Source organism: Chiloscyllium plagiosum, unplaced genomic scaffold (genome assembly GCF_037043375.1).
Source record: "Chiloscyllium plagiosum isolate Xiang-an unplaced genomic scaffold, Cpla_swu_hap1 HiC_scaffold_45, whole genome shotgun sequence".
NCBI classification, from domain to species: Eukaryota; Metazoa; Chordata; class Chondrichthyes; order Orectolobiformes; family Hemiscylliidae; genus Chiloscyllium; species Chiloscyllium plagiosum.
Window position 1 is genome coordinate 4,486,014 of NW_028270183.1, and position 22,014 is coordinate 4,508,027.

The following is a 22,014-nucleotide window of genomic DNA, read 5'->3' on the forward strand; positions in this document are numbered from 1 at the left end:
AACCGCAGATTGCGGTGGTTCACGGACTCCTAGCCCAACTGCTTGTTCTGTGGTGCTGTGGAGTCCGTGGACCACGTGTATATTGGGTGTGGGCGTTTGCACTCCCTTTTTGATTTTCTCAAAAACCTCCTCCGCTGCTTTTGGCTGCACTTCAGTCCCACGCTCCTGATCTTTGGGCACCCGGTACAGAGGAGGGAGGGCAGGTCTGAAGACCTCCTCGTGGGTCTGCTCCTAGGCCTGGTCAAACTGGCCATCAACATGTCGAGGCAGCAGGCCGTGGAGGGGGTCGTTAGGGCCGACTGCCTGCCCCTCTTCCGCGGTTACGTTTGGGCCCGGGTGTCCTTGGAGAAGGAGCACGCGGTGTCCACCAACACCCTGGAGTTGTTCAGGGAGAGGTGGGTGCCGCGGGGAGTGGAGTGCATTATTTCCCCCTCCAACTCTATTTTGATTTAGTCCCTACCCTCCCCTTCACTGTTTTGATCACACAGTATTGCCCTTTCATGTGAAGGGCAGTGATTGTCACTGGCCACTTGGGTGTTTTCCTATCTTCCTGGTGGTGGAAATTGAATAAAGATTCGTGCACTTTGTGTCTCTTACTGTGTTTCACACCTGCACATACACAACATGGGTTCTGGGGAAAAAATAAGCACTACCGCAGTTAGGCGGTAGTGTGGGGGTTAAATAATATAAACAAGAGTGTCTGATCACACAGCATTAAAAGAAAAAAAAATAAAATAAACAATGATGTTAAAAGGTCAGTCAATATGCGGGCGGCCGGGTACTGGAAGGCCGTCAGCCCAACTGTAGGAAAGCTGGTCAGGAGTGGTTTGGTTAGTATGCGGGGTGACTAGGAGCTGGTGGCTGACATCCGACCTGGAGGAAAGTGGGCTGGGGAGGGTCAGACAGTACACAGGGCGGCCGGGGACTGGAAGGTCAACAACCAGCTTGTAGGAAAGTAGCCCAGGGTAGTCCGGTCAATATGCGAGGCGACTGGGAACTGGGTGGTCAACGACCAGCTTGAGGAAAGCAGACCTGGGGAGCACCAGTCAGTATGCAGGGTGGCCAGAGACAGGAAGGTTAATGACTGTCCTTCAGGAAGGCTAACCAAAGATGGTCCAATCAGTATATGGTGTGGTCAGGTGTCTTTTTTATAACTACATTGGGTCTGTGTTCTATGCACTGTTTCTCATTTGATTGCACTGTCTTGCATGTGTTTGTGACTGTTATCTTTGTGATGAATAGAAGTGGGATTTGAGGTTTGCCCTCATCTCCCTGAAAACTGTTTGAACAGTGGGGGTTGGCTTTGCTGCCCTTTCCCTGTATATACTGTTTTTTGTGAACTGTTGCTTTCTGTTTATTGTTAACTATATTTTGTACTGTTTAATAAAATTAAAAAATCAAGATTGTTAAATGTCTGTTCATGCTGAGAGCTGGCTCTGAGGAAGTTGGTTCAGTGTCAAGGACTCTCCATGTGTAAATAAAAGGTGACTTGGTGATGGGATATTTCACTGGAGTTATTTCAGTAATGAGCTGCCTTCTTGAACCACTGCAGTTCACATGATGGATGTAGACCCTTAGGGATACAATTTCAGGAGTTTGACCTAGTGACAGTGAAGGAATGGTGCTATCTTTTTGAATTGGGGTGGTGAGTACTTGGAGGGGAATTTCCAGGTGGTGATGGTCCTATATATCTGCTAAATTTGTCCTTCTAGCTATAAATGGTCATGGGCTTGGAAGGTGCCATGTAAGAATCTTTGGCAAATTTTTGCAGTAAATCTTTCATTCAGCATACAATACTGCAACTGAACATCGGCGGTGGAGGAAGTGGATGCTTGTGGATATGTTGCCAATCAAGTGGGCTGCTTTGTCCTGGATGGTGACAAACTTCTCGAGTGTTGTGGAGCTGCACTCATCGAGGCAGGTTGGCAGTATTCCATCTCACTCCTGACTTGTGCCTTGTGTCAGGCTTTGGTGTGTCAGAAAGTGAGTTACTAGCTGTGGTATACCTAGCCTCTTATCTGCTCTTGAAACCACTTTATATAGAATGAATCATAGAATCCTTACTGTGTAGAAACAGGCTATTTGGCCCAACAAATCCACACCGACCCTCTGAAGAGTAACCCATCCAGACCCAGTCCTCTACCCTATTACTCTGCATTTTCCCTGATTAATACAACTAACCTACACATCCCTGAACATTATGGGCAATTTAGTATGACCAATTCACCTAACCTGCACATCTTTGGATTGTGGGAGGAAACTGGAGCACCCGAAGGAAACCCATGCAGACACTGGGAGAATATGCAAACTCCACACAGACAGTCACCCGTAGTTGGAATCGAACCCAGTCCCTGGCACTGTGAGGCAGCAATGCGAACCACTGAGCCACCCTGATGCATCAATTATGATGAGTCCAGTTCGGTTTTGGATCAATGGTAACCTCCCAGCATGTTGATAGTGGTGGATTCAGTGATAATAACACCATTAGTGGCCTCTGTCTGTACTGATGGGATTCTATGGTATTTCATGGCATCAAATGACATTCTCAATTAGATGCCAGGCAATACTGAACTGTATCCAGTAGATATAATTGTGTAACTGTTAAACAAGGGAAAATGTGATTCTGCAATAGCAGATGCTAGCACTAAAAGTACCACAATCCTACCATTGAGCTATATTTTTCGTAAATAGATTGACTGATACTAAAATTAAATATCAACTTAGATTTGCTGCAGGGCTCAGCTAGCTTACAAATCTAAAATTAAGCATTTTGCCTGAGGGCTGTGCAAATGTTGCTTCTGATTTGTACTGTTTCCTATCTTGGGAGCAGAGAGTGATATAACCAAAAGGTCTGGATACCTTAGAAACACACATTTTCCTTAGTCTTAGAAGTGGATGTTCATTGAGCCTCATACGTTTGTAGAAATGTAGCTGGTCCAAGCAAATGGCTTCTTAGTGCAATCCTCCTATCCTTTTTAAAAAATATTTGTTCAATCTCATTTGAATTATACTAGTCTCTGTCTCTCATTCCATGTCATGCTGGCGAATCTTGTGTCTTTTCCATAGTTTTAATTTCTTCTCTATGACCTAATCAGTCTGTTCAGATGCAATGTGACCTCACCGCTTTTGCTGTGACATCTCATATCCAAGTACATAAATAGGTTTTGAAAATCTATTTTCCAACGTGCTTTTCTTCCATCTTTGTTGGTTTGATCGACGTGGTATCACTTACCATATGTAGGGCTCAATCCTTCCAGGTTGAACAAGTGACATATTGATTCAGAACACACCTGAATGGATTCTGGAAATCCTCTTCCAATTTGACTACAAACCTCTTAACCCAGACTACAATGAGATATTTCTCATTATTACAATTATGTAAATCTTAAAAATCGCTCCAAATTTCATACAAATGTCAACTTCTACTCTGTGGCGGTGTGTCTTACAATCAAAATGATAACAGATGTTTTGCTTCTTAATATAGATTAAGCCTATGCACTGTTTGCTGGAAATGAAAAACATTGCGAGTAGGACTTTCTTTAACTGATCAGGCTACCTTTTCATTGCCGCTTTCTCTCTCTCAGCTTCTTCTCATCGCCCTTGTATCCAACGCACGCACGCGCTCTTCCCGTCCCCAGCTGTCAGCCCGCTCCCTCGGGCACGCGCACCTCCAGTCCACAACGGTCAGCCCGCTCCCTCGGGCACGCGCACCCCCGTCCCCAACGGTCAGCCCGCTCCCTCGGGCACGCGCACATCCAGTCCCCAACGGTCAGCCCACCCCCTCGGGCACGCGCACCTCCAACGACCAGTCCGCTCCCTCGGCCACGCGCACCTCCAGTCCCCAACGGCCAGTCCGCTCCCTCGGGCACGCGCACCTCCCGCCCCCAACTGTCAGCCCGCTCCCTCGGGCACGCTCTGCTCCCGCATTCAGCTGACAGCCCGCTTCCGCGCACGCGCAGCTCTCGTTCCCAACTGATAGCCCGCGCGCCATCGGCGCTAACGGTTTTTTACTGTTTGTTCAGAGCCAACTGCCCGTCCATTCTTTAAACCTTGGAGACAATCCTCTCGTTTGTGCTTGTCGACATTTTCCCTGGATACTTGTTGGGTAATTCCCAAAAATCTTAATCCAAGGTTGTTGGTGTTGGGTTTTTAAAGTGCAATTTTCTTACCGATTCCGATTTTTAAAAAAGGCTTTTTCCAAAGGCTGTTCTCCTGCAGCATAACTGGTAAACGTGAGTGTGTTAAGCCAGAAGTGTTGAACGTGCAGTCTTCAAATAAATCCAGCCTTTGAAGCCCAAGCCACTTTTGTCTTACTGTATATTCACCATAATTTTGTTTTCAGAGATTTTTTTATGTGGACGTTATTCTTGCTTGAGGTACGTCATTGTTGGGCAAATTCTAAATCAACACCAGAGAGTCACAGAGTTGTCCAGCACGGAAAACGAGACCCTTCGGTCCAACTAGTCCATGCTGAACATAATCAGTCTCACTTGCCTGCTCCTGGTCCATGTCACTCCAAACCTTTCTTATTCATATACTTATCCAAATGTCTTTTAAACATTGTAATTGTAGTCACGTCCACCACTTCCCTAGGAAGTTCATTCCGCCAACCAACCTCTGTGTAAAGAAAAATTTCCCTTGTCTTTTTAAAAATTTCTCTCCTCTCACCTAGTGCCCATAGTCTTGAAATCCCCCATCCTAGGGAAAAGACAACTGTCATTAACTCTACCTATAAACCTTTTTTTAAAAATAATAGACAATAGGTGCAGGAGTAGGCCATTCTGCCCTTCGAGCCTGCACCACCATTCAATATGATCATGGCTGATCATCCTTAATCAGTATTCTGTTCCTGCCTTATCTCCATAACCCTTGAATCCACAATCCTTGAGAGCTCTATCCAACTTTTTCTTAAATGAATCCAGAGACTGGGCCTCCACTGCCCTCTGAGGCAGAGCATTCCACACAGCCACCACTCTCTGGGTGAAGAAGTTTCTCCTCATCTCTGTCCTAAATGGTCTACCCCGTATTTATAAGCTGTGTCCTCTGGTTCGGCATTCACCCATGTTTCCTGCCTCCAGAGTATCCAATCTTTTAATAATCTTATATGTCTCAATCAGATCTCCTCTCAGTCTTCTAAACTCAAGGGTATACAAGCCCAGTCACTCCAGTCTTTCAGTGTAAGGTAATCCCACCATTCCAGGAATTGACCTCGTGAACCTACGCTGCACTCCCTCAATAGCCAGAATGTCTTTCCTCAAATTTGGAGATCAGAACTGCACACAGTACTCCAGGTGTGGTCTCACCAGGGCCCTGTACAGCTGCAGAAGAACCTCTTTGTTTCTATACTCAATCCCTCTTGTTATGAAGGCCAGCATGCTATTAGCCTTTTTCACTACCTGCTGTACCTGCATGCTTACCTTCATTGACTGGTGTACAAGAACACCCAGATCTCTCTGTACTGCCCCTTTACCTAAATTGATTCCATTTAGGAGTAATCTGTCTTCCTGTTCTTGCCACCAAAGTGGATAACCATACATTTATCCACATTAAACTGCATCTGCCATGCATTGACCACTCACCTAACTTGTCCAGGTCACCCTGTAATCTCCTAACATCCTCATCACATTTCATCCTGCCACCCATCATCAGCAAATTTGCTAATGTTATTACTAATACCATCTTCTATATCATTAACATATATTGTAAAAAGCTGCAGTCCCTGTGCTGATCCCTGCGGTACCCCACTGGTCATTGCCTGCCATTCCGAAATGGAGCCGTTTATCACTACTCTTTGTTTCCTATCAGCCAACCAACTTTCAATCCAAGTTAGTACTTTGCCCCCAATACCATGCGCCCTAATTTTGCTCACTAACCTCCTATGTGGGACTTTATCAAAAGCTTTCTGAAAATCCAGGTACACTACATCTACTGGATCTCCCTCATCCATCTTCAGAGTTACATCCTCAAAAAATTCCAGAAGATTAGTCAAGCATGATTTCCCCTTCATAAATCCATGCTGATTCTGACCTATCATGTTACTACTATCCAGATGTGATGTAATTTCATCCTTTATAATAGACTCCAGCATCTTTCCCACCATTGAGGTCAGACTAACTGGTCTATAATTTCCTGCTTTCTCTCTCCCACCTTTCTTAAAAAGTGGTACAACATTAGCCACCCTCCAATCTGCGGGAACTGATCCCGAATCTATTGAACTCTGGAAAATAATCACCAACGCATCCACGATTTCTTGAGCCACCTCCTTCAGTACCCTGGGATGTAGACCATCAGGCCCCAGGGACTTATCAACCTTCAGACCTAACAGTCTCTCCAACACCAATTCCTGGCAAATATAAATTCCCTTAAGTTCAGGTCCTTCAGCCACTGTTACCTCAAGGAGATTGCTTGTGTCTTCCCAAGTGAACACAGATCTGAAGTACCAATTCTTCTGCCATTTCTTTGTTCCCCGTAATATATTCCCCTGTTTCTGTCTTCAAGGACCCAATTTTAGTCCTAACCATTTTTTTTGCCTTGCACGTACTTAAAAAAGCTTTTACTATCCTCCTTTATATTATTGGCCAGTTTACCTTCCTACCTCATTTTTTCTCTGCGTATTTCCTTCTTAGTAATCCTCTGTTGTTCTTTAAAAGCTTCCCAGTCCTCCGTTTTCCCACTTATCTTTGCTATGTTATACTTTTTCTCTTTTAACTTCATATGTTTCTTAACTTCCCTCGTCAGCCATGGCCACCCATGCCTCCTCCTAGGATCTTTCTTCCTTTTTGGAATGAACTCGTTCTGCAACTTCTGCATTATACAGAGTTACTGAGGGGAGTGTGGGGGAAAGTAGAGAGAAATGTGTTGTGTCGGGTGTATGTTGGTTAGAATCTGGCCATGTCATTAGGAACATTGCTGTGTGTGACTTAAATGATTCTATTGAGGGTCAAGATGCTGAAATAGCAGCCAGACAAGGGAGGGTTTAGAGACTGGGAACTCACTTGATTATCTCACCTTTCTCAGGAAACAGAAATGTTACAATAAACCTTTAATTTTAAGTATAATAGAGGGAGGACAAAGCCGAGCAATAGACAAATCTGCTCTGAAAATGAGCTGAAACACAATTTTTGTTGTGAATTTTCTTCAAACAAATCAAATTAAAAGATGGATTTGAATTCCAATTTTTTTCCTTGTGTACCAAGTGAAAGTAGTTTTGCTGTTAATTTCAATATTCAAATTGATGCTCATTTCTTCACTTTGATGAAAACTGGGAATATATTTGATTCCTGAATTGACGAATATTTCTCGTGGATTAAAAATAATTATCCTTTGGAACTGTGACTGAGGGGAATAGGTGGTGATTTATAGGAATTAATGTAGTGAATGTTCTAGCTTTAATTTTTGACCTAATTTAACCCCCCACCCCCACCCCCCAAGGTGATGGAGCTGTGTGGCCACAGTTCAGACTTGGCTCTTTTCCAGACCGGGACACTGGGTATAGGGCTGGGGTTTGAGTTTTACAAATAACACCTTTCTTCTTAAAATCTTTAATGCTAGAGAAAGTCTAGAAAGAATCTTGTTAAACTTAACTAAATCCAAATCAAATCTAGGTGTGGCTTGTTAGTCAAGGGCCTGGATTAGATGTTTGACTTGAATGGGTGAATTTAGTCTCTGAACCTGTTCATTAGCTTTTGATCTACTTTTTGATGTTTTATTAGCTGTCTATTTCTCTCACTCTATAAAATTACGTCAAGTAAAAAAAAAGGCGGTGAGTCTCACTTCTGTTGTGGGCAAAGTCTTAGAGAGAATTGTAAGGGATAGGATTTATGCACATCTGGATAGGAATAATGTGATCAAGGATAGTCAGCATGGTTTTGTGAAGGGCAGGTCGTGCCTCACAAACCTTATTGAATTCTTTGAAAAGGTGACGAAGGAGGTTGATGAGGGGAAAGCGGTAGATGTGGTATATATGGATTTTAGTAAGGCGTTTGATAAGGTTCCCCATGGTAGGCTACTGCAGAAAATACGGAGATATCCATTGAGGGTGAGTTGGAGGTTTGGATTAGGAATTGGCTGGATGGAAGAAGACAGAGGGTAGTAGTTGATGGCAAAGTTTCTTCATGGAGTGCCGTCACTAGCGGTGTTCCGCAAGGATCTGTTTTGGGACCATTGCTGTTTGTCATTTTTATAAATGACCTGGAAGAGGGGTTAGAAGGTTGGGTGAGCAAGTTTGCGGATGATACGAAAGTCGGAGGAGTTGTTGACAGTGAGGAAGGATGTGGCAGGTTACAGCAGGATATAGAGAAGCTGCAGAGCTGGGCAGAAAGGTGGCAAATGGAATTCAATGTAGCTAAATGTGAGGTGATTCACTTTGGTAAGAGTAACAAAAAGATGGGGTACTGGGCTAATGGTCGGATACTTGGTAGTGTGGATGAGCAGAGGGATCTTGGTGTCCATGTACACAGATCTCTGAAAGTTGCCACCCAGGTAAATAGTGCGGTGAGGAAGGCATATGGCGTACTGGCTTTTATTGGTAGAGGAATTGAGTTCCGGAGTCCTGAGGTCATGATGCAGTTGTATAAGACTCTGGTGCGGCCGCATCTGGAATATTGTGTGCAGTTTTGGTCGCCATACTATAGGAAGGATGTGGAGGCACTGGAACGGGTGCAGAGGAGGTTTACCAGGATGTTGCCTGGTATGGAAGGAAGATCGTATGAGGAAAGACTGAGACACTTGGGGCTGTTTTCATTAGAGAAAAGAAGGTTTAGGGGTGACTTGATTGAGGTGTACAAGATGATTAGGGGGTTAGATAGGGTTGACAGTGTGAACCTTTTCCCGCGTATGGAGTCGGGTATTACAAGGGGGCATAGCTTTAAATTAAGGGGGGGGGTAGATATAGGACTGAAGTTAGGGGTAGGTTCTTCACTCAGCGAGTCGTAAGTTCATGGAATGCCCTGCCAGCAGCAGTGGTGGACTCTCCCTCTTTATGGGCATTTAAGCGGGCATTGGATAGGTATATGGAGGATAGTGGGTTAGTATAGGTTAGGTGGGCTTGGATCGGCGCAACATCGAGGGCCAAAGGGCCTGTACTGCGCTGTATTCTTCTATGTTCTATGTTCTATGTACACAGAAATATCCGCCATTGTTCCTCCACTGTCATCCCTGCTAAGGTATTGCACCATTGAACTTTGGCCAGCTCCTCCCTCATAGCTCCATAGTTCCCTTTATTCAACAGAAATATTGTCACTTCCGATTGTACCCTCTCCCTCTCAAATTGCAGATTGAAGCTTATTGTATTATGGTCACTACTTCCCAATGGCTCCTTCACTTCGAGGTCCCTGACCAATTCTGGTTCGTTGCACAATACCAGATCCAGAATTGCCTTCTCCCTGGTCGGCTCCAGCACCAGCTGTTCTAAGAATCCATCTCTGAGGCACTCCACAAAGTCTCTTTCTTGAGGTCCAATACCATCCTGATTCTCCCAGTCTACCTGCATGTTGAAATCCCCCATAACAACTGTAGCAACATCTTTGCGACAGGCCAATTTCAGCTCCTGTTCAACTTACATCCGACATCTAGACTACTTTTTGGGGGCCTGTAGATAACTCCCAAGAGGGTCTTTTTACCCTTAGTATTTCTCAGCTCTATCCACACTGACTCTGCATCCCCGATTCTAGGTCCCCCTGCACAAGGGACTGAATACCATCCCTTACCAACATGGCCACCCCACCCCCTCTGCCCGTCAGTCTGTCCTTACGATAGCACGTGTAGCCTTGAATATTCATTTCCCAGGCCCTGTCCACTTGAAGCCACGTCCCAGTTCTCCCCACAATATCGTATCTGCGAATTTCCAAAAGAGCCCAGCCACACGTTCAAGTCCATTATCTCCCTGTTTTTGGCCTCTCCAGCCCAAGGAACTGGAAGCAAACCGGAGATAACCACCTTGGACGTCCTGCTTTTCAGCCTTCTTCCTAGTTCTCTGAAGTCCCGCTGTAGTATGTTCCTCCTCTTCTTCCCAACATCATTTGTGCCGACATGTACCACCACCTCTGGCTCTTCACCTTCGTCCTTGAAGATTTCCTGCACTCTGTCTGTGATGTCTTTAACCCTGGCACCAGGAAGGCAACACACCATCCTTAAGTCCCATCTGCTGCCACAAAAACCCCGGTCAGTTCCTCTCACTATGGAGTCCCCTATTACCACAGCTCTGTGCGATGTCCGACTCTTCCGCTCTGTCTCCACGCCAACTTTTGATTGACAGATCTGGCCGCCTCGCGGACTGACAGTGTCATCTGTCTCTACTGTTTCCAAAAGATTCAACTTGTTCCTGACAGGTACTTCCCCCGGGGTCTCTTGCACCTGTCTCCTCTCTGCCTTCTTCATCATCTGCTCTCTTCTGCTCTCTTCTGGTACGATTGGTGTAATAACCTCACTGAAGGTCTTGTCCAGAAAGATCTCGTTCTCTCGGATGAGCCTAAGGTTCTCGAGTTCTTTCATCAGTGCTGCAATATGCTCTGTCAGTAGCTGAACGTGCACACACTTTCCACACTTATACGAGCCAGACACACAAGAGTCGTTGACCTCCCACATCAAGCACGAAGCACACTGAACCAGCTTGGCAGTCTTGTCTTCACCCTCTTCAACTGTGGCGTAATCACTTCACTCAACCTCCTTGTCAAAGACTCCTGAGCTAAAGCCTCACTCTTCAATCCACAGGAACTTCCTTGGACCCTCTTTTTGGGGTAAGTCTGTGGACTTTTAATTCAGGTTAGAGGAGGCCCTACTTTGTAGGACTTGGGGTCTAGAACACACCCACTCAAATAACAATCACTTACCTTCCCGACCAGCTTTGCGCTCTGCCTTCACTTCCGCCCAGCTTCCACCGCTCTCTGATGCGAAATAAACTTCTATCAGGTCACCTCTCAAACTCCTATGGTCCAATGAAGAAAGTCCTTTCTAATTCAAACCTTCCATGGATTGTACGTTTGCTCACTGAGATGGTAGGTTTGTTCTCAGACATTTCATCACCAGGCTAGGTGACATCATCAGTGAGCCTCCGTTGAAGCGCTGGTGTTCTGTCTCGCTTTGTTATGTGTTTTTTCTGTTATGGTGGGTTCTTTCTCTCAGGTTAGTAACTGGGGTCCAAATTATTGTGTTTATTAATGGAGTTCTGGTTTGAATGCCAGGCCTCTAGGAATTCCTGTGCATATCTTTGTTTAACCTGTCCTAGGATGGATGTGTTGTCCCAGTCAAAGTGGTGTCCTTCGTCTGTGTGTAAGGATACTAGTAAATAGTTGGTCATGTCTTTTGGTGGCTAGTTGGTGTTCATGAATCCTGGTGGCTAGTTTTCTGCCTGTCTGTCCGATATAGTGTTTGTTGTAGTCCTTGCAGGGTATTTTGCATATGACATTCATTTTGCTGGCTGTTGGTACAGGTTCCTTTAGGTTCATCAGTAGCTGTTACAATGTGTTGGTAGGTGTATAGGCTACCATGATGCCCAGGGGTCAGAGTAGTCTAGTTATCATCTCTGAGATGTCTTTGATGTTTGGTAGTGTGGCTAGAGCCTCTGGGCGTGTTGTGGCATCTTGTTTGGCTTTGTTGTTTAAGAATCAGCAGACTGGTACCCGTTGTTCTTGTACCCGCCATCTTAATGAGATCACGGCTGATCTAGTCATCTTCAACTGCACTTTCTGGCTTTATCACCATAACCTTTGATTCATTTACTTATTTGAAAATCTGTCTATCTCAGCCTTGAACACACTCAATGACCCAGCCTTGATAGCCCTCTGGGGTAAAAATTTCCATTAATTCAGTACTCTGAATGGTAGAAAAAGACTGTTTTCACTGATGCCTTGGAGCACGTGTGGTAGGAGAAAAATCACTGAATCAAATTGAAATAGGGTTAAAAATCTAAAAAAAAGCTTAAATTGTAAATAAAATATGAAAAATATATTGGAAGGATATAGTGAAACTTGAAAGGGTTCAGAAAAGATTTACAATGATGTTGCCAGGGTTGGAGGGTTTGAACTATAGCGAGAGGCTGAACATGTTGAGGCTATTTTCCCTGGAGCATTGGAGACTGAGGGGTGACTTTAGAGGTTTATAAAATCATAAGGGGCAAGGATAGGGTGAATAGACATGGTCTTTTCCCTGGGGTGGGGAGTCCAGAGCTAGAGGGCATAGGTTTAAGGTGAGAGGGGAAAAGTTTTAAAAGTACCAAAAAGGGAAACTTCTTCATGCAAAGGGTTGTGCAAATATGGAATGAGCTGCCAGTGGAAGTGGTGGAGGCTGGTACAATTACAACATTTAAAAGGCATCTGGATGGGTATAGGAATAGGAAGGGTTTGGAGGGATATGGGCAAAATGCTGGCAAATGGGACTAGATTAGGATATCTGGTTGACATGGACAAGTTGAACCGAAGGATCTGTTTCCATGCTGTACATCTCTATGACTGTTAAACAAAGTAGATTTTTATGTAAATATTTTAAAATTAATTTTATATTGCATATGCATGTGTACAGGCTGGGGAAAAACAGAGGTGAGCATGCACAGTCAAAGTTTATTAAATTGTTGCTGTCAGTAGACACTTTGAAAAAAATCCTCCTCATCTGTCTTAAATAGATGATCCCTTACTCTGAGATATGCTTGCTGGTTCTAGACTCTCAGGCAAGGGGAAACAACTTCTCAGCAGCTATTCTGTCAAGCCCCCTAAGAATTTTAAAAGTTTCAATAAGGTTGCCTGTCATTCTTTTAAACTCTACTGAGAATCAGCCCAACCTTTCAGAGTCAAAGATTCATACAGCATGGAAACAAATCCTTCAGTCCAAGCCGACCATGTGCCCAAACTAAGTTAGTCCCATCTGTCTTTGCTTGGCCCATATCACTCCAAACCTTGCCTATTCATGAACTTATCCAAATGTCTTTTAAATGTTATAACTGTACCTGCACCCACCACTTTGTCTGGCAGTTCATTCCACATGCGAATCACTGTGTGTAAAAAAAAGTTGCAGATTCAAGATGGCAGCAACCCAGCAAGTCTGAGTCTGTAGTGCTCTGCCTAAGACTTGGGCAAAATGGGAACCCATCTTCACCACACCCTTTAAATCATTTAAGATAGCTTTTGCCCAGCATAGTCATTTTACATCAAACTTGGACAGTTTGGTGTTGTTTTTAAAATGACTAAGGGCAAAAATTCCTGCAGTTCGCAACAGGCAGGGACCACCCCCACCCCCTCCCGTAGCAGTAGAGACGTCCGCGGCTGCTTCGGGGGACTTACCTGCAGAGGCAAGCCTGATCTCTGGGATCAACAAACTTCAAGAGAAGATCGATGCCTTTATTGAAGAGTCCAGGTCCAGGTTGGAGACGTTCTCGGTCATGCTGTGGGTAGGGGTGGGGCAGAGCAATGGGCCGCCGCCTCAGAGACTGCTGCCGAGTCATCCGTGGGTCGGGTCCGGGCTCTCGAGCAGCAAATCTGGACCTTGGAGGAGTACATCGACGACCTCGACAATTGGGGCTGTCGAAAAAATATTCGGTTGCTGGGCCTTCCCAGACAGGAAAAGGAAGGCCAGCTTGTAAACTTTCTGGAGCTATGGCTTCCACAAATATTAAAGTTGGAGTCGGGACCAGGCCAGGTGCGGGTGGAGTGGGCCCACCGAGTTGCTGTACGCAGGCCCAGGTCGGACCAGCGTCCCCGCCCGGTTCTATTCCGACTCCAATGTTATAGAGAAAAACAAATGTTCCTGGAGGCCTCCAGAGCCCTGGGAAGGATCCCCAGGCCATGATGCAGAAAGGTTCCAGGATAATGTTATTTTAGGATTTCTCTCCAGCCGTGGTCTGCAAGAGGAGGGCATTTGATGAGGTGAAGAAGCATCTAAGAGACCTAAATATTCAATATTCCATGCGTTACCCAGCAATGCTGCGCTTCAGCCATGAAGGATCCATATATAACTTTGGATCACCGGAAAAAGCTAAAGAATTCTTAGACTATCTTAAAAAGACTGCGGGACTTAAACTGTATGGATAACGATTTTATTTTGCCCCTCCCCCCCCCCCTTGATTACCCTTTTTTTCCTTCTTCATCTCACTTTTAACTCTGGTTTTATAGAATACCTGAATTTGTCAACTCCATTCTATAACGTCTGGGCTGAGGGCAGAGCCCGAGTTAGGAGAGGTTATGGTGGGGTTAATGACAGGTCATCACGCCCCCTGGGAGCAAGGGGGAAAGTTTCCTTTCAAATGTGTTTTGCATTTTTTTTAAACTTAGGAATAGTTTTTTATTGTGTTGGTGTAATTGTTTTAAAGAATTTTTGCATTTGTGAATTTTCTATGGTTTTTATTCAAAGTATTTTGGGTGGGGTTCTTCCTCCTGGGGGGTCTCGGGCTTGCCTGGACAATCATGGCTAGCCATTCGCTTAGGTGGTGCACCTGGAATGTCAAGGAGAGTAATTCACCAATCAAAAGGAAAAAGATATTATCAAGTCTCAAAAAAAGAAAGGGTTGACATAGCTCTCTTACAGGAGACATATCTGCTTGACAAAAAGCACTTAAAGCTGCAACAGGGTGGATTTGATTGGGCTTTTTTCTCTTCTTTCAGTTCAAAAAGTAGGGGAGTAGTCATTCTCATTCGGAAGAATCTCCCTTTCCAAATGTTAAGCCAGATAAAAGGTGAGTCTGGATGGTACATACTGATCAAAGCCCTAATATATGGAGAGGAATATAGAATTTTGAATCTTTATTGGAAGCATTCTCTAAGTTGATGGCTTTTGGGGTCCGCCATACAATTATAGGAGGAAATTTTAACTGTATTATGGACTCAGAGACAGATAGGATACCTAAGAGAACTGTGGGCAAATCTCTTAGATCTAGACAACTGAATAAGGATCTGAATAAGGAGCTAGGGCTAGTAGATGTGTGGAGGTGCTTTCACCCCCAGGGTAGAGATTTTACTTTCTACTCCAACCCACGTAAGTGTCATACCAGAATTGATATGTTTTTATCTCCCTCGACCCTTTTGAATTCCATATTGTCTTGCAAAATAGGTAATATAGCTATTTCTGATCATGCTGCAGTATATATGGAAGTCAAGACTAGGGACGATGGGCTAGGCCGCTGACATTGATGTATGGATTCTTTCTTATTGAAGGATAGCAAACTTATAAAAATTTTTCTCAGGAATTCAAAACCTTTTTGGAAATTAATTCAGGTACAGCCAGTAACCTGTCGACGATGTGGGAGACCATTAAGGCTTATGCGCGAGGTTTGGTCATCTCATATTCTGTGACCCAGAAAAGACAAAAGGGAGATCAACAGCGCCTGCTCGAGGCTCGCTTGAAGGCAGCTGACAGGACTGTGAGGATAGAACTGAGAAGATGGAGTTCTTCTTTAAAAACTTGCCCTTTCCGGGCTTAACCTCGGAGCAGGTGCCGATCTTGAATGCCCCCCTGATAACCCAGGAAGTTCTTGACGCTATTAGTCAGCTTCAGAATGGCAAAGTCCCTCGACCAGACGGATTCCAGGTTGAGTTTTATATAGAATTTATAGGGGAACTGGCTGGGCCACTTATAAATATGCATAATTACTCACATAGTCAGGGCTGCCTCCCGCCTTCATTGAGAGAAGCAAATATCTCATTCTTAAAAAAGGAAAAGCCCCAGAATATTGCTCATCATATAGACCAATATCCTTGCTAAATGTGGATTTTAAAATTCTTTCTAAAATGTTAGCATTAAGATTGGAGAGGGTCTTACCATACATCATAAAAGAGGACCAGACGGGGTTTATTAAGGGCCGCAAATCGACTAATAATATTAGAAGGATCTTAAATATGATACAAGCCTGTCAACAGTGAAGAATACCGGGATTAGTTGTGTCCTTGGACGTAGGGAAGGCTTTTGATCGAGTAGAATGGTCATATCTTTTTTATACACTGGAAAGGTTTGGTGTTGGAGAGTTATTTTCTAAATGGGTCTCAGTATTATATAATGACCCCAAAGCAGCTGTGATCACCAATGGTTTAGGTTCGGAAAGCTTCAGTGTTGGGAAAGGCTGTCATCAGGGATGTCCTCTCTCGCCTGTATTACTCACGCTCGTAATCGAACCACTAGCGGAAGCTATACGAACTGACCGTAACATAGCGGGTCCGAGGGTTGGTTCGGGTAAACATAAAATTACTCTCTATACAGATTATGTCCTCCTTTTCTTAAGAGATCCTTTGATCCGCCTAATTCAAGTGGTCAATCTATTTAGCATGTTCTCAGGCTATAAAATCAATTTTATGAAATCGGAGGCCATGTCGGTGGGTGGTCTCGCCAGAATATCCAACTTACCGGACGGATCTTGCTTTCCCTTTCAGTGGTCACTGGAAGGTTTTCTATACTTGGGTATTTTCATCACCCTAGTATTTGGTCAGCTGTACAAAGCCAATTTTGTGCACCTATTAGAGAAAATAAGGCAGGATCTTCAACGCTGGGGAGATCTCCCAATATCCTGGTTGGGCAGAGTAGCCCTAGTTAAAATGAATATTCTACCTCATCTTCTATATCCTATGAAAATGCTCCCTCTAATGTTGCCGAGATTGGTGTTGCGTAAGCTCCACGGCTGGCTTGGTTCTTTTATCTGGAATGATAGACGGCCCCTTATCAAATTAGAAAAGCTGCAGCTTCCACAGGCAAGGGGAGGACTGGACTTCCCAGACTTTAGGAGATATCAGTTGAGCTCTTTATTATCTTATGTAGCTGATTGGGTCTCTTGTGACCCACAATCAATTTGGTTAGATATTGAGACCTCCCAAGCAAAGTGTCCCCTCATCAATCTTTTATTTATGGATAAGATGAGAGCTATTATGAACTATTGCAAAAACCCTATTGTATTAAATACAATTAAAGCCTGGAGGATAATGCGACAAGATTAAGGTAACCTGCAAAAAAACCTCCCCTTATACTCCTATAGTGGGAGCGTCGGGATTTCAGCCAGGGCTGACAGACGCTACAATTAAAACTTGGAAGTTCAAAGTATCTCTTACTTGGGGGAACCTGTTTGATGGGGAGGTTATGATGTCTTTTGAGCAGTTGCACCAGAAGTTTGAACTGCCGAACAGGGACCTTTTTCGGTATTTCCAAATAAGAGATTATATCCAGACGAAGACCACACTGATAGGCAATCCCTACAAATCGGATATGGAAAGAAGAATGCTCTGGCTGATGGGGCCGCTCTCGGTCAGTACTCTTTATCACTCATTACATAATGAGGTATCGAAAGACCTGGAACAATTATTTAAAATATGGAACCAAGAATTGGGGTTAGAAATCTCTTCAGAAATGTGGGAGGACATCTGGGAAAATGCCAGAAAGGTCTCTATTTGTAATAGAACTCAAGCTATTCAATTAAAGATACTCCACAGGGCCCATATAGCACCTGAACGACTCACAAAATTTAAGGTAGGAGCATCCCCAATGTGTCCTAAATGCAAAATCGAAATTGGCACTCTCAGGCATTGCCTATGGACATACCATAAGATCTGCAGGTATTGGGACAGAGTAGTGAATGCCTTGACAGAGATCTTGGGTACGGAGATTAGATTGGATCCAGTGTCTCTACTCTTGGGCTTTTCAGATTTTCCCTCCCTGGACATGCACGGGAGGAAACTATTTTCCATCCTCTCCTTTTGTGCAAGGAAAAATATTTTAATGAATTGGGCAGCTGAAGGCCCTCCAGGACTTTCGAACAGGCTAATCATGGAATATATCCCCCTTGACTTCCTCACAAATATGGTGCACCAAAAAATTGAATTATTCTGTAAAATATGGCAGCCCTTTTTGAACTATATCGACACAGATATTTTGGCCATATTGTCCAGGGCTTTTGTCTGGCTGTGGGAGTGGTTCTGGCTGGTACGGTGACTCCTGGGAGGAGGAATCCCATATAAATACGGGTTTCATTATGACTTGATGTAAATCTATGTTTAGCGTTTACTTAGTTATTTAATTATTCTGTTGTTTATAGCTAGTAATGTATGATATCCTATTTTATGTTTTGGTTGTTTGTAGGATAGATCAGCAGTTAGTTGGGTTTTTCTCTTTTTCTTGTTTCGGTTATTATTTATTTCTTTTCTTTTTTTCTTATTTATTTAATTTTATATTGGTGTTTATACTTGTTTATATTACTTTTGTAATTTTGTAAAAAAATCTTTAAAAATTCTGTTTTTTCAATAAAAATACCTATACAAAACAAGTTGCCCCATATGTCATAGGGTCATAGAGTCCCACACCACAGGCCCTTTGGCTCAAACTGGTCCATGCCCAACCAAAATGTCCACCTATGCTAACTCCATTTTCCTGCACTTGACCCATAAACTTCTAAACCTTTCCTATTCATGTATTTGTCTAAGTGCCTTTTAAGTGTTTTTAATGTATTCTACTGAACAACTTCCGCTGGCAGCTCATTCCATAAGGATAACACCTTCTTTGTAAAAAAAAGTTGCCCCTCAGGTTTCCTTTTTATTCTTTCCCTTCTAATGTTAAACTGATGCCCTCTATTCTGCGATTCCCTAACTCTGGGAAAAAGACTGTGTGTGTTCACCCTATCCATACCTCTCGTAATTTTATACACTTCTGTAAGATCTCCCCTCAGTTTCCTACACTCTAAAGAAAAAGGTCCTAGCTTGTCCAACCTTTCCCTATAACTCAGACCATTGAGCCCTGGCAACATCCTTGTAAATTTCTTCTGCACTCTTTCCAGTTTAATGACATCCTTCCTACACCAAAACTGAACATAGTACTCCAAGTGCAATCTCACCAACATCTGTACAACTGCAACATAGCTTCTCAACTTTAATACTCAGTGCTCTGACTGATGAAGGCCATTGTGACAAAATCTTTCTTCACTGCCCTGTCTCCCTGTGACTCCACTTTCAGAGAGCCGTGCACCTGAACTCCAAGATCCCTCTGTTCCATACATTCCTGAAGGCCCTACCATTCACCATGAAACTCCTGCCTTGATTTGACTTTCCAAAATGCAAGACCACACACTGATCTATATTAAACTGATATAGATCTATATTAAACAAGACCACACACTGATCTGTATCTATATTCCATTTCTTGGCCCACTTCCCCAGCTGGTCAAGGACCTGCTGCAATTTCTGATAATCTTCCTCACTGTCCATGATACCGCTTATTCTAGTGCCATCTGCAAATTTACTAATCATGCCTTGCACATTCTCATTCAAATCATTGATATAGATAATAAACAGTAATGGGTCCAGCATCAATCCGTGAGGTACTCGTCACAGACCTCCAGTCTGACAAGCATCCTTCCACTATTACTCTTTGCTTTCTACCATTATATTAATTGTGTCCAATTTGCCAGCTCCCCCAGATTCCATGCAATCTTACCTTTCAGAGCAGCCTACCATGTGGAAGCTTATTAAAGGTTTTACTGAAATCCATCTGGACTGCCCTTGTCAACCTTCCTGGTCACTTCATCAAAGAACTCTAACAAATTTGTGAGGCATGGTCTCCCATGCCCAAAGCTGTGCTGACTGCTCCTCATCAAACCCTGTCTGTTCTTTTTAAATCTTTATTAAAAATATGCCCTGTAGTTATGGACACCTCCAGCCCAGGGAAAAGACCCTTGTCATTCACCTCATCTATGCCCTCATGATTTTATAAGCCTCAAAGTCACCCTTTTGGACTTTGGTCTGCCTCCATTGCCAGTATATCTTTCCTTAGAGCTGGGCACTTGTGGCACAGTGGTAGTGAACTTATTTCTGGGCTAGAGGCTCAGGAGCAAGTTTCAACTGCTCCAGAGATATATTCTAACATGTCTGAACAAATTGATTAAAATATCTATTTTTCCTTAGATAAGGGGACCAAAACTGTGCCATCCTCACAACTTACCCTAAGGTACCAACCTTAATTGAATTCCTTTTGAAAATCCAAATATATTACATGTACTGGTTCTCTATCTATCCTGCTTGTTATCTCCTCAACAAGCTCAAATCAATTTGTCATGCATATTTTATTTATTCATGACATGTGGGCAGCATTTACTGCCTGTCTCTAGATGCTCTTGAGAACATGATGGTGAGCTGTCTTCTTGTCTGCTGCAGTCCATATGCTGTAGGTTGACCCACAATACCCTTAAGGAGGGAATTCCACGATTTATATCCAGCAACAGTGAAGGAATGGTGATATATTTCCAAGTCAGGATGGTGAGGACTGCAGATGTTGGCGATCAGAGTCGAACGTGTGGTGCTGGAAAAGCACAGCAGGTCAGGCAGCATCTGAGGAGCAGGAGAATCGATGTTTTGGGCATAAGCCCTTCATTAGGAATTGCTTGGAAGGGAACTTATAATTGGTGGTGTTCCCGTGTATCTGCTAGCTTTGTCCTCTAGATGGAAGTGATCGGGGGTTTGGATGATGCTGTTTAAGGATCTTTGGTGAATATCTGCAGTGCCTCTTGCAGATAGCAGTAGTAGCAGCAGTGTGTACTGAGCATTGGTGGTGGAGGAAATGGATGCTTGTGGACGTGGTACCAATCAAGTAGGCTGCTTTGCCCTGGATGGTGTCAAGCTTCTTGAGTGTTGTTAGATCAGCTCCCATCCAGGCAACTGGGGAGTATTTCATCACACTCCTGACTTGAGCCTTGCAGATGGTTGACAGGCTTTGGGAAGTCAGCAGGTGAGTTACTGACTATAGTATTCTTACCCTCTGACCTGCTTTTGTAGCCATTGTGTTTATGTGACAAGTCCAGTTGAGTTTCTGGTCAATGGTAACCCCAAAGATGTTAATAGTGGTGGACTCAGTGATTGTCACACCATTGAATGTCAAGAGGCGGTGATTAGGTCTGATTGGAGATGGTCAATGGAGATGGCATTGTGTGGTGCAAATGTTACTTGTCACTTGTCAGGCTAAACCTGGATATTGTCCAGATCTTGTTGCATTTTAACATGGATTGCTTCAGTATCTGAGGTGTTGCAAATGGTGGTGAACATTGTGCAATGATTGGTGAACATCCCCATTTCTGACCTTATGATGGAGGGAAGATCATTGATGAAGCAGCTGAAGATGGTTGGCTCTAGAACACTACCCTGAGGAATTCCTGCAGAGATGTCCTGGAGCTGAGATGACTGAATTCCAACAACCACAATCGTCTTCCTATGTGCCAGGTATGACTCCAACCTCTAGAGAGTTTTCCCTTGATACCCATTGATCCCAGTCTTGCTTGGGTTCTTTGATGCCAAACGCAGTTGAATATGACTTGGATGTCGAGGGCTGTCACTCTCACTTCACATCTGGGATTCAGCTCTTTTCCCATGTTGGAACCAAGGCTATAATGAGGTCAGGAGCTGAGTGGTCCTAGTGGAACCCAAACTGGCCATCACTGAGCAGTTATTGCTAAGCAAGTATTGTCCTGCCTTTTTTGTGCAGGACGTACTCGGGCAACTTTCCACATTGTCAGTGAAAAATGCCAGTATTGTAACTGTACTAGAACAGCTTGGCTAGGAGAGTGGCAAGTTCTGGAGGACAAACCTAAGTACTATTGCTGGAATGTTGTTAGGGCCCATAGTCTTTGCAGTATCCAATGTCTCCAACTGTTTCTTGATATCATGTGGAGTGAATCAAATTGGCTACAGACTGGTATCTGTTATGTTGGGAACTACTGGAGGAGGCTAAGATGGACCATTCACTTAGCACTTCTGGCTGAAGATTGTTCTGAATGCTTCAGCCTTATCTTTTGCATTTGTATGCTGGGCTCTTCCATTTTTGAAGAAGGGGATATTTGTGGAGCCTCCTCCTCCAGTGCGTTATTTATTGTCCACCACCAATCATGACTGGATGTGGCCAGGCTGCAGAGCTGTTGGTTGAAGGATCACTTAGCTCTGTCTATCGCTCACTGCTTATGTTGTTTGGCATGCAGGTACTCCTGTTTAGTACCTTCATCAGATTGACACCTCATTTTGGAGAATGTCTTGTGCTGCTCCTGGCATGTCCTCCCGCACTCCCAATTGAACCAGGATT

General features: G+C 43.9%; 1 protein-coding gene and 1 long non-coding RNA gene across 3 annotated transcripts in view; one reads left to right on the top strand and one right to left on the bottom strand.

Moving 5' to 3' along the window:
* The window catches only part of LOC122552292 (uncharacterized), an 88,629-nt gene extending 85,018 nt beyond the window's left edge, over positions 1-3,611 (bottom strand). The window contains exon 1 of the long non-coding RNA XR_006312347.2: positions 3,557-3,611. This is a non-coding gene — a long non-coding RNA (uncharacterized LOC122552292). The remainder of the gene's footprint in view (positions 1-3,556) is intronic.
* The window catches only part of LOC122552384 (voltage-dependent P/Q-type calcium channel subunit alpha-1A-like), a 662,051-nt gene that overhangs the window by 6,679 nt on the left and 633,358 nt on the right, over positions 1-22,014 (top strand). The window lies entirely within an intron of this gene.